This window comes from Anser anser (genome assembly GCF_964211835.1).
Source record: "Anser anser genome assembly, contig: SUPER_W_unloc_1, whole genome shotgun sequence".
NCBI lineage: Eukaryota > Metazoa > Chordata > Aves > Anseriformes > Anatidae > Anser > Anser anser.
Window position 1 is genome coordinate 222,386 of NW_028154231.1, and position 13,462 is coordinate 235,847.

At 46.4% G+C, this 13,462-nt stretch overlaps 1 long non-coding RNA gene across 7 annotated transcripts in view; it reads left to right on the forward strand.

Annotated features, from left to right (window-relative positions):
* LOC310888819 overlaps positions 1-13,462 on the forward strand; it is a 61,656-nt gene that overhangs the window by 6,289 nt on the left and 41,905 nt on the right. For 6 of the 7 annotated variants that reach the window (XR_014576180.1, XR_014576181.1, XR_014576182.1 and 3 more), the window contains 3 exons: positions 176-241; positions 719-1,010; positions 1,555-7,962. This is a non-coding gene — a long non-coding RNA (uncharacterized lncRNA). Of the gene's footprint in view, positions 1-175; positions 242-718; positions 1,011-1,554; positions 7,963-10,607; positions 10,983-13,462 lie in introns of those variants that run through there. The other variant, XR_014576185.1, reaches the window with a different exon arrangement.

Consider the following 13,462-nt stretch of genomic DNA (forward strand, 5'->3'; position numbering starts at 1 on the left):
TAGTAGTGACTGATTTCATACACCAGCTAGAGCTGTAGTTCAAGTAGCACGTTTCTACTATTTTCAGACTGTGTTCTTGTCTGACTGTTTCAATCAAAACCCAAGGAAATGGCAAAATCTTTCTCTTTCCTGTTATATTTTGTCATGTATCTTTTGAACTCTTTCCTGTTTGTAGGAGCAGCTTGCTGCCACAGGGTTGGATCAGTCATTGACACATCAGTCACTAGTGAGCATGTCTGAGGTAGGTCTGTTGGTACAAGACAGATGTTTCTACAGCAATCCATGTTGCAAATGGAGTGGATATTCTGTGGAATATATCTCATTACATGGCTGCCTGTGTATTGCAATTACTAAATAAAATTACCCAGGTGATTGCTTCTAGTGTGTGTGAAATACACCTGCTCTCAAATGCCCCTGAGCAAAGGGAGGAGGTTGAGCAAAGCCCAGATTCTGAACTATTGTGTGCCTTTTTCTTGTCTTTAAACATAACATTTTTAACTAAATCGTAAGTCCAGCAGGATATTTTTAAAAGGAAAAAACCACATTTCTTGAGTTACTAACTATAGATTGTCCAGCTTTGTACTGAGTATTTATACAAATTTAATGTATTTGAGTAGTTCTGTCTGCACTCAATGTGTTTTAATGTTACTTGCTGTTACTGTAATGGGCATTTCAGTCTCTCTTCCCATTTCTTTTACTATCTCTTCCTGCCTATTAGGTTGAACAATTAAGATAGGTTTCCTGAATGTACGCTGTCATTCTTGTGAACCAGCACTGGGTGGCAATGTTGACTTTGCACAGTGTTTCAGAAGAGCACTAACTAAAAATCATGTTGGAATTCTACATACAAAATGGAATTGGAACCTTTCTAGTCTTTATCTGACCTTCATCATCTTCTCAAACTTGAGTAAAAGGGCATGTTTGACTCCCTGGCATTTCTATGTCTGCTTTGCCAAGAGCTCTGTGAATTATGCAGCACAAATGACTTCATCTTTGGAGCGCGTTTTTTGGTATGTTTTAGTTTGATTATTTGAGGGGAATAAAAAGGGCTTTGTAATGTGCTAAATTTTCAGCCCCTCAGGGAAACTACCTTCCCTTGTTAACACAATGAGCAAAGCAGTGCATGTTTGGGGACTTTTTTTCTGTTGCGTGTGTAAAATTTTCACACACAAGCCATAGACATGAGACTGTATCTCCTTCCTTGGGGCTCAGGTCTGTGTGTGGCCTACAGCGATGTTGACCATGAAAGTCCTCTGGTGGCTTCTGAGTTGACAGGCTCCCTCCTGTCAGGGAGGTGAGATTGGGTGGTTATCCTGTAGGAAACAGTGTTGTATGTTTTCAGAAAGGAAGAGAATGTACCTCTGTAAAATTTGAACTGGGTTTGACTGACTGAGTGAAAGGTAGATCTTTAGTTCTCCATACATTTTGAGAAGGATCACAAGAACTCTAATATCAGTGAATTCTGAAATGCTGTAGATAATTCTAAATGTGTTTCACTGATTTACATCTCTTTACATGTAAGACTATGGAATATAATACTTGTTCTGTCCACAGAAACTGGCTGAAATGCAGGAAGAAATTGTGCCTTTGAAGAAGAAACTTGAGTACTACCTTGATTTAACTCCTGTAATTATTTTTTCACTGTTCTTTTATATTTGCAGTCAGATTAATTTCAATGGGCTTCAAAAATATAAAGGAAATTGTTGCATGTTTCAATAGATAAAGATCTATCTATAGATCTATTAATGAGTGGTGTAAACAAAAGACTTCACTTAAGCTATATATTGATTAATCAAAGCCCAAAAAAAGTGTTTGCCAGGCAAACTTTGCTCTAACAAAATGTCTAGGAATGTGACCTGAAGAAAAAGGCTAGTTGAGCCCAGTATCAAGATGAATTAGCCAGAAGTTAAAAATTTAGAAGAAAATGTAATTCCTTAGTATAACAAAAGTTTTTAGATTTCACATGTCCTAATTAGTTTACATTAGTAAATCAGGCTGTCAATATGGCAGACACAGCACACTGCAGAGGTTAAAGCTCTGAGCAACGTTGTAAAAATTATGAAGAAATACCCAAATGTAGTCTTCTCCCTAAGCAAGTCAAGTACTGTAGCTTGTATGAGTACTGGCTGCTCCATCCTCTTCCTTGATTTCTCTTGAGGGTGCTGGGTACACACCTCATCAGGCCGCTCTCTGAAGCACCTTTTATAAAAAGGGTTTTACTCATTTCAAATGAGAAGAACCCGTGTTACAAAAGACTTTCAGTTGAGGGTGGTTCTGTAAACAACTTAATGGCTTAAAGAAATCATGGAGAAACGGTAAATCCGTGAAACAGATGTCTTTGGCTTTGTGTGATGTGTGTATATCACTGCCTGAGATACTTGGGACGATTCAGCCCGAGTATTTCTGGTCTCCCTTGGAAGATCGTCACTACTTTTACAGATGAGTATTAAGGATTTTCTCTGTCATTCAAGTGAGATTTGGCAAAAACTGGAGCGGATATTTGAGTGGGTTTTGGCTACAGTAAATAAAAACGGTAAACTAAATGGTTGCAATTGTACTTGAGTTACCTGCTATTGCCACCGTTACCTCCTCATCTGAGCACCCCACAGTCCATAAGACAGGTAACCTCTGAGAGGTGAAGGATTTATTCTAGTTTTATAAATAGGGAGTAGAGGTCCAGAGAAACAAAGGGACTTGTCCAAACTCACGTAGAAATTCTAAGATGAATCATGTATTTTGTGTTGTGAACTGGGGACCTGTCTGCTGGATCACCCTTTACCTCCTCAGCCCTTGCACAGAGTTCCTGCTCCTCAGCACCAGCACCCCTTCCTGTAACCTAATTTCTCCTTTATACAAATACTGCTGTCTCCCTCCTAGAACAAAAGGATGAAGCGGGGGGGGGGGGGAGTGATACTCTTTTAAATCCATCTTACCCCAAGAGGCAGCTGCCTCCTCTCGAGCAAAACAGGATGTTCAAATTGGATTAGGTTCCTGCAATTCCGCCTCTGCGCGCCCCCCCCCCCCCCCCCCCCAACTCTCTGTCAGTGGAGATGGGGAGAGAGCCCTGATGCCTTGCTGCTGGTGCAGACAAAATGAAGGAGGAAGGTTAATGCTTGCACACTACTAAAGGCTTGTTGTGCTCTGGTAACTTCATTCCTGGATATGTTTAAAATCTACTTCCTCAATTGGTAGTTTTGGAAAATAGATACAAATATTTCTTTAGGCATTAGGTCATAGCAAACTTCTGAAAAATATCTGATTGTCCAAACCAAACTGATAATAGGCTTTTAATTGTGGGAAAGGAATTTGCAGGTGGCATCGCGCTGTTTCACATGTCCCTGAATTAGAGATAATGAGAAAACAAGCCGTAGAAACAAAAAACTTCAGCAAGGTCAAGATAAAGTAAATTGGCTACAGTGTTAAAGATGAGCTTTGGGCAGTGGCCAGTTGTTGGCTGGCTCGAGGCGCGTGTCTGAGGGTCTCTAACCAATTGTATGACCAATTCAGGTGTGTGGGGCTAGGGGGAAAGTATATGTAGTAGTGAAAAAGGGCAATAAAGGTCTCCTGTTCAAGAGCTATCAGGAGTCCGTGTCTTGCATCCCTTCAAATGGTGACCCTGATGTGATAGGGGAGGAGCAGCGCTGCATGAGCGTCTGAAGGGAACCCAGCCAAACAAGTCAAGCTTGCAGCTGGACTGCAGCTTCAGCCCTGGGACATCACCTGAAGGACAGGTGAGCAGCTGGGCATTAATCATGGGAGCTAGCCTTTCGGCAGAGGAAGAGGCTATAGTGGAACTACTAGCGCAACTCCTAATAGACAGGGGGAGTAAAATATGATCCATTTAAGATAAAGCTATTATTGAAATTTTTGTGAAAACAAGGACTCCCCTCAATGGCTTCCACAGTATTTGATGTAAAAACCTGGGACCAAGCTGGGAAAAAAGTATGGGAAGCAGTGTCCAGTGGGGATACTAATGCTGCTGAGGCGATGACTACGTGGTGGCTGGTGACTGAGACGTTAAGATCGTGGCAGGCAGAAAAGGAAGTACAGAATGCCGCTGCCCAGGCAATAACAGCAGCCGAACCGAGATCAGAGCCTGCAAGGTCACCAGAGCGGTGCAATTTGATAGACCTGGGGGATGACAAGGAAGAGGGCCGCGGACCGCTGCCGCAGAGCCCCTCCCTGCTGACCGCCTCGGCTCCTGCCTTGCCTACCCCTGATAATGCCTCCCTGGGGGCCCGAGCTTTCGACCCGCGGGAACGATGGGAGCTGGTGCGCCGGGAAGCGCTAAAGGACGGGGACCCGGTAGGAATAGCTTTCCCGGTGCAGGTGTGACCCAACAGTCCAAATGAATATAATGCCTTCCAATGGGACCTAATTAAAGAATTAAGAAAGACTGTGACTCCATATGGATTACACGCACCATTTACTCAGTCATTGTTAAAAAAATGTTATGACTGGTCAATTGTTGGTGCCATACGACTGCCCTCAGATAGCCAGGATGATTTTAACGCCAACACAAAAATTACTGTGGGAGCAAAAATGGAAAGAAGGGTGTGAATTAGCTGCCCTAGGTGTGGTGGTTTTACTCCGGTGGGTGGCCGAGCTCCACTACAACCGCTCTCTCACTCCCCCTCCTCAAAGTGGAACAGGGAGAAAATATGATGAAAAGGGCTCAAGGGTTGAGATAAGGGCGAGGAGGTCACACAGTAATTATCGTGAGGGGCAAAACAGACTCAGCATAGGGACATAGTAAGATTTATTGCCTATTACTAACAAGCTAGAGAAGTAGAAAGTTCTAGAAGTGAAGCTCTGCTCCACCGGGACGCACACCCATTACGTAAGGCGGCTAATTTTTTATACTCCTATGCTAATACATATTTATTACTACTTCTAAAAGAGGCGAGGTTATTATAATTGTTTTCCCGAATCCAAAGTCCTCCTGTGAGAAACACTCCGTAGCCAATAACCTAGGCTCAGGCGAGGATCTCAGTGAAGTAGTAATTTATTCGCGATTGCAATGGCGGGCGTCCCACAAGCAGGAACCTACTGGTTTCAAAACACAGTTTATGTACTTTTTGATGACAGGACCCTCCCCTGTTTCCCCACTGGAGTGGGTAATCCAGGTTCACAATCTATCTGACGCTTCACAGGCAATGCATGGCCTTCAGTTGCCGGCCTGTTAAATTTCAAATTTCTTTTGACTTTTTTACTGTTTGAAGTGGTAATGTTTCTTCACTTATCTGACTTGACTTAACACCGTGATTTTCACCTAATTGTTCTAAGGAGTCTGGTTGTCTGCATTTTACGAGGTCACCTGCTGAGCTTTCTTATCACTGTAAGCATATCTCAATACCACATTCCTTCCTTCTAAACAATGTAACACTGCAAAAACAACATTTCTATTCCCACAACTCCACCCTTTTCTCTTTTTATAATTTGTTGATTTTTGCAAAATTTTTCTCTAAGGTGTAATTTGGTAGATATCTTCCTCTTCTTCACCTTCTTTGCTTTCCATCTCCTCTAATATCATCACCTTATCTGAGTAAGGTGGTGGCTTCGTGGTCATTTGTTTCAATAGTGCAGTTTCAGTTAACCACTGTAGTAGTCCTTTTACACAGGGGATAATGCAACAACCAACGGCTGTCAAAACTCCTGCTACTACGATCAAGGATGTAAATATGCCTAATTTTTCTGCCAATTCACTGGCAAGGGTGGTAAACCCTTGCAGTGCTCAGTTACTGTGCCATCCGGGGCAGTATTGTCGGGTATAGAAGTGCAACAATGGTTGCTCAGTATCACACACACACACACCTCCTTTCTCCGCAAGCATCATATCTAATGCTATTCTGTTTTCCTAAGCCATTTTGCTGGTGGCATCTAGTTGTTCAGCGATTCCTCTTATCGCATCCCTTGTATAATTTATGAATCTCTGCTGATTATAATAAATATAAGTAATCCAATCCACATTCTTATTGATTGTTACCCACCAGAACGGTGACTCAAACCCTGCAGCAATTTGATTCCTGGCTTTATGTTCATCAGGAACTCCTGTAGGCACCCCAATAGAATCTATGTACGCTCTATCATCGAATGATACTCCTAAGCTTCTTTTACTTCTTCTGGGTATTTGTGATGTTTCTCTTTCAAATGCCAGGGTGAAGGGTATAGCTAATTGAACAAGTGCACAAGTGCCTCCCCAATTAGATGGCAGGGTGGACCGTAAGATCTTCCCTCCACAGTACCACCAGAGATCTGCCCTGGGGATCTCAAGTCTTGAGCAGTTTCCCATCAAGTCCTTGGTAGCATTCAAGGTCCTCGTGCACAAGGCAAATTCTCCCAGATGCTGGGTAGCACTCACACCCTGCCGTGAGAGGCAAGCTGTATGGTTACCTATAGCTGTAGAGAATGCAGGGGGAACCCTGATATGGCTATCACGCGAGGAAGGGAACAGCAAAGAGAGAGACTTACAGGCCTCATTTCCCCAGGCAGTCTTTTCTTGGTACAATGCAATCATACATCGCATTCCCTGGGAATCCTTGGTCCACCCCAATGGGCAGGGCACTATCTGGGCAATTGGTCGTCCCGAGGCACAAGCATAGCAATTGCTATGGTTGAGACTCTGGACAGTATATTTGACCCATTCTATCCAGGCATTCACATCCCCATACCCTGTTTCAATCTCAAATGTTTGAACTGCCGCATTTCAAAGAGGGCCTCCTGTTTTCTCTTTGAGTTTCTCCCTTTCTCTGATGGCAATAGAGGATCGTTTCCATACAGCTATTCTCAATCTGGCTGTTGGGCCTCTCCCAGTTATTTGTTCTCTCTGCTCAGTTGTCGTTGGGCATTTAAATCTCCGCAAGCTAACACCTCACAAGCATCAAACATGACAGATTGTGGTACATAACCCTCTGTCACATTCACCCATATTTTGACGGGGTATCCCATCTTACTATTATCTGGTCATGCCTTTTCCAATTTGCCATTGAGCTCCACCACAACCGCTCTCTCACTCCCCCTCCTCAAAGTGGAACAGGGAGAAAATATGATGAAAAGGGCTCAAGGGTTGAGATAAGGACGAGGAGGTCACACGGTAATTATCGTGAGGGGCAAAACAGACTCAGCATAGGGAGACAGTGAGATTTATTGCCTATTACTAACAACCTAGAGAAGTGAGAAACAAAGGAAAGAAACCAAAAACACCTTCCCCCCCATCCACCCTCTTCCACCTCTTCCCCCTGAGCGGTGCAGGGGAACGGGGGTGTAAGGAATGGTCCAGCAATTTGTGCCACTAAGGGATTTGAAGGGTTAACATTGAGGCCTGGGTTTAGGTGATAAGAGAACAAAGGGATTTCTTCAGAGAAAAACTGCTGACTCTGCACGGACGTGCAGTAACTTCTGACAGCCGGCCAAGAGACCACTAGATAAGGAGGAAGAATATGAGCCTCCCCGTCCGAGCGGCCCCCGAGAGACTAACAGAGACTGATAAGCAGGCGCCCCTGGGAGGACTTTGGATTCGGGAAACCAATTATAATAACCCTGCCTCTTCTAGAAGTAGTAATGAATATGTATTGGCCTAGGAGCATAAAAACCAGCCGCCTTACATAACAGGTGTGCATCCTGGTGGAGCAGAGACTCCCGGCACACCCAGCGCTGTTTGCTTGCCTCTATTCGTTTAATAAATTGTAAACTTTGATTGTAATCCTATTTGGGACTCAGTCATTTATAACAATTGGGGGCTCGTCCGGGATGGTCTTGGTTCCTGAATTCTGACTTGATCTAGGAGGGGCGCCCCCACCATTTGGTGGCTCCTGTTCGAGTCGGGTCGGGGCTAATGCCATCTTGAACCTGAATAAGGGCAAGCAACGATTTAGATTTTTTTATGAGCTCCCTTTCCCGGCTGCAGCACTATATTTTGCCCGTAATTCTGCGCGCGAAGATCCGAACGAAGACGACGGAGTCGTAAGTATTTAAGGCGTATACCGTTCGGTTGGGTGGGATTCCGTTGCCTGTGTGTGTGTGAGAGTGTGACTGAGACGGAACGTAGTTCCGAAGTGATTGTGGAGGTCTTCTAACCGCGGTTCCAATCTCCCGCGAGGGACTTGGCCACTGAAGGACCGAAGCGATTCCTATAGGATTCGTGGGTGGGTGATAGGTCCTGAATCCTAGATGGGTCAGACAAAGTCGAAGACCCGGGACCAGAGAAAAGGGAGCAGATTACCAGACATACCACCAGAAAGTCCATTAGGGATAATGATCAGAAATTGGAACGATAGGGGCCCCGGAAAAGGAAAAAGTAAATTAAAAATGATTCAGTATTGTATGATAGAATGGCCGAAGGAGCCTTTAAGACCACATGTCTTTTGGCCTATTTTCGGATCTTTTGAAGACTGGGTTTGCCAGGCTTTAAATCTACATGTTAATTCAAAGGAACCTTTTAGCCAGGAGGAAAGTGATTATGCAGGATTATGGATCAGGACTTCACGTCCTTTTCCAGCCTCAGTATTTACACTAAAAACAGAGGAGGAGTTTGAAGAAGGAGAAGAAAAACGGGAAAAAGAAAAAGATGATAAATGGGAGCCATTAGATAATTTACCACCTCTATATTCTAACAATCCACCTCCGGCAGTGGCCCCACCTCCAGCAGCTGTGGTATCTCTACCACCGACAGCACCGGAATTAGACCGACCTCCGGCTGCATGTACAAGAAGTAGGACTGCCACATCTGAGGGAGCTTCTCTGTATCCCTTAAGAGAGGTACCCCTCGGAGGCAATCAGGGAGGCATTGGGTTTGTGGCAGTCCCCTTAAATACCACAGATGTAAGGAATTTCAAGAAAGAAATGGGGGCCTTATTAGATGACCCCCTCGGAGTAGCTGAAAAACTGGACCAATTCCTAGGTCCCAATACTTATACCTGGGAAGAAATACAGTCCATTTTAGGGATCTTATTTACTGTCGAGGAAAAAGGAATGATTAGGCAAGCTGGAATGAGAATGTGGGAGAGACAGAATCAGGCAGGACCCCCGGGAGACCAAAAATGGCCAAACGTGGATCCCCACTGGGATCATCAACAACCCCAAGGAAGACAGAATATGAGGGATTTGAGAACATTAATCATACAGGGAATAAGGGAAGCGGTTCCCCCCGAGGGCAAAACATTATTTATTTATATTTATATTATTATACTTTATTGGGTCGTATATCTCCCAAACATACGTGGTATAGTGTAATAGATCTGAAAGATGCATTTAGGGCCTGCTGTGAGAAACACTCTGTAGCCAATAACTTAGGCTCAGGCGTGGATCTCAGTGAAGTAGTAATTTATTCGCGATTGCAATGGCGGGCGCCCCACAAGCAGGAGAGCGCACCCACTAGTTCCAAAACACAGTTTATATACTTTTTGATGACAGGACCCTCCCCTGTTTCCCCACTGGAGTGGGTAATCCAGGTTCACAATCTACCTGATGCTTCACAGACAATGCCTGGCCTTCAGTTGCCGGCCTGTTTTTGAGATGGTAATGTTTTCTCCCCTTATCTGGCTTGACTTAACATAGTGATTTTAACCTGATTGCTCTAAGGAGTCTGGTTGTCTGCATTTTAGGAGGTCACCTGCTGAGCTTTCTTATCACTGTAAGCATATCTCAATACCACATTCCTTCCTTCTATACAATGTAACACTGCAAAAACAACATTTCTATTCCCACACTGCCCTCTGGATGAGAGATCCAGAGATTATTTTGCCTTCGAGTGGGAGGACCCCAAAACGGGACGAAAACAACAATTAAGATGGACTGTGCTACCACAGGGGTTTACAGAGTCACCAAATCTATTTGGACAAACTTTAGAAAAGATTTTACAAGATTTCACGTTACCTAGGGAGGGTCAAATTATTGCAATATGTGGACGATCTATTAGTAGCGGGAGAAACTGAAGAGGGAACCTGAGAAGCTACAAGGCAAATTCTCCCAGATGCCGGGTAGCACTCACACCCTGCCGTGAGAGGCAAGCTGTATGGTTACCTATAGCTGTGGAGAATGCAGGGGGAGCCCTGATATTGCTATCACGCAAGGAAGGGAATAGCAAAGAGAGACTTACAGGCCTCATTTCCCCAGGCAGTCTTTTCTTGTGTGAGAAACACTCCGTAGCCAATAACTTAGGCTCAGGCAAGGATCTCAGTGAAGTAGTAATTTATTCGCGATTGCAATGGCGGGCGTCCCACAAGCAGGAACCTACTGGTTCCAAAACACAGTTTATGTACTTTTTGATGACAGGACCCTCCCCTGTTTCCCCACTGGAGTGGGTAATCCAGGTTCACAATCTATCTGATGCTTCACAGGCAATGCCTGGCCTTCAGTTGCCGGCCTGTTTTTGAGGTGGTAATGTTTTCTCCCCTTATCTGGCTTGACTTAACATAGTGATTTTCACCTGATTGCTCTAAGGAGTCTGGTTGTCTGCATTTTAGGAGGTCACCTGCTGAGCTTTCTTATCACTGTAAGCATATCTCAATACCACATTCCTTCCTTCTAAACAATGTAACACTGCAAAAACAACATTTCTATTCCCACACTAAGGGATTTGAAGGGTTAACATTGAGGCCTGGGTTTAGGTGAGAAGAGAACAAAGGGATTTCTTCAGAGAAAAACTGCTGACTCTGCACGGACATGCAGTAACTTCTGACATCCAGCCAAGAGACCACTAGATAAGGAGGAAGAATATGAGCCTCCCTGTCCGAGCGGCCCCCGAGAGACTAACAGAGACTGATAAGCAGGCGCACCTGGGAGGACTTTGGATTCGGGAAACCAATTATAATAACCCTGCCTCTTCTAGAAGTAGTAATAAATATGTATTAGCCTAGGAGCATAAAAACCAGCCGCCTTACGTAACAGGTGTGCGTCCTGGTGGAGCAGAGACTCCCGGCGCACCCAGCGCTGTTTGCTTGCCTCTATTCATTTAATAAATTGTAAACTTTGATTGTAATCCTATTTGGGACTCAGTCATTTATAACAGGGGTTATGGTCAGTCTACAGCGCTTCTTTTCCGCCGCTCCTTCTCGGTCACTCTTGTCCCCTGTGCTGTGGGGTCCCTCCCACGGGATGCAGTCCTTGCTGAACTGATCCGGCGCGGGCTGCCCACAGGCAGCAGCTCTTCAAGAACTGCTCCAGATATGGGTCCGTACCACGGGGTCCATCCCTCAGGAGCAAACTGCTCCAACCTGGATCCCCCACGGGCAGCAGCTCCTGCCAGGTTACCTGCTCCTGCGTGGTCTCCTCTCCACAGGAACAGGTCTGGCCCGGAATCTGCTCTGGCAGGGGTCTTCCACAGGCCCCAGTCTCCGTCGGTGCAGGTCCACCTGCTCCACCGTGGTCTCCTCCACGGGCTGCAGCGTGGAACCCTGCTCCACTGTGGTACTCCATGGGCTGCAGGGGGACAGCCTGCTTCACCATGGTCCTCACCACAGGCCGCAGGGGACTTCTGCCTGGAGCACCTCTCCCCCTCCTTCTTCACTGACCTTGGCACCTGCAAGGCTGTTCCTCACTCCTCTCACTCTCTCAGCTGGTGTGTGTGGTGCAGCGTGCTTTTCCCCTGTCTTAAATATGCTCTTAGAGATGCGCAAAACAACATCACTTATTGGCTCAGCTCTGGTCAGCAGTGGGACCCTTACCAAACATGGGGCAGCTTCTAGATTCTTTTCACAGAAGCCACCCCTATGGCCCCCTTTCTACCGAAACCTTGCCACGTAAACCCGCTACACTGGGTAACATAGAACGGCAGCCTGGCGACCCCTTCCGGGGAGCCGGGATCCCACAGTTGATGGGGACCGAGCCGTTACTTGATCCGAGATTGCAGGCTAGGCTCGACGATGCCATCCTGCGGCAGTCCTTGTCTCTGGCCCTCCAGGCTATGCTGAAGTTGCCTGAAGTTGGAAAAGCCGAGCCATCATTTACCAGCATTAGGCAACAGAGCCTTATATGCAATTCATTGATAGATTGCGAGACGCTTTGGACAAACAAATTGACAACCGCGAGGCCAAAGAGGCCCTTATACTAAAACTGGCAGTGGAAAATGCAAACACAGACTGTAAGAAAATACTCCAAGCCCTGCCTGCTAATACTACACTGGTACAAATGATAGAGGCATGCAATCGAGTCGGATCCATAGAACATCACGCTGCCGCCTTGGCCGGAGCTTTTTCTGCTGCGCTTAAAACTGGGGGTAAACAGTGTTTTCGCTATCGAGCCACAGGACATTTTGCCACCGAATGCCCACAGCGAGGAGCGGGGGGGGAACGCGGTAACTCTGCCCCTCCCACTGTTTGCCCACGGTGCGGCACGGGATGGCACTGGGCTAGCCAGTGCCGTTCGACGCATGATGCAGAGGGACGACCTTTACAACCGCGGCAGGGAAACGGGAAGCAGAGCGCGGGGCGGGGCCGCGCGACGACACAAGTGCCCCGGCCCTCCGTCGTGGGCGGGCCGTCCTCGCGGAAGTCACCGCCCTGGGCGATGACGACTACCGGGCTGCGACCGCAGCCGCCCACTGCTCCAGCGATCCCGTCCACTACGTCACCGTGGATTCCCTCACAGCCAGAACCCGAGGAAGCGCCGGATTGGATGTCTCCACAGCAACGAGCTGCACCCTTTGGGACACTCGGGTCCGCAGAATACCTCTAAACGTAAAGGGACCAATAGGGAAGGGATGCAGCGCCCTCTTGCTAGGACGGTTTAGCACCACACTTTTTGTACTTTTTGTCTTTTTGTACTGCCTGGAGTAATCGATGCTGATTATGAAGGAATAATACAAGCAATGGCATGGACTCCTTCTCCTCCAATGCTCATTCCCAAGGGGACTACAATTGCACAGTTAATACTGTTTAAAGCCATAGTTCCACAAGCAGAGACATGCGACCGACACAGCGCGGAGTTTGGATCGACGGGACGCCCATCAGTTTTTTGGGCCTCGGCCATCACCATCAAGAGACCTACACTGACCCTAACACTTCATCACCCAAAGGCTGTCCTCTTGAGCGCACAAAAAACCGTATTAATGGATACCGGGGCAGATGTCACGGTAATTGCTCTTCACGACTGGCCCAAAAGTTGGCCTTTAGATTCCACCACAAAAGGCCTTGTGGGAGTCGGTGGTGTCTCTGATACTTTTCAGAGCCGGTATATGCTTACCATTAAGACTCATGAAGGCTCGCTGTATAACGTCTGGCCGTATGCTGCCCTCATACTTGTCAGTCTCCTGGGAAGGGATGTGATGGAACAGGGCGAGTTCACCCTGAGCTTTCCGGAAAATTTTCAATAGCGGCCATTGACAAATGATCACGCGTGAGACTCACCTGGAGGACTAATAATCCTGTGTGGGTGACTCAATGGCCGCTCCCTGTGGAAAAGGTCTCTGCTCTCCAAGAACTTGTCCAAGAACAGTTACAATTGGGACACATTACCCCCATGTTGT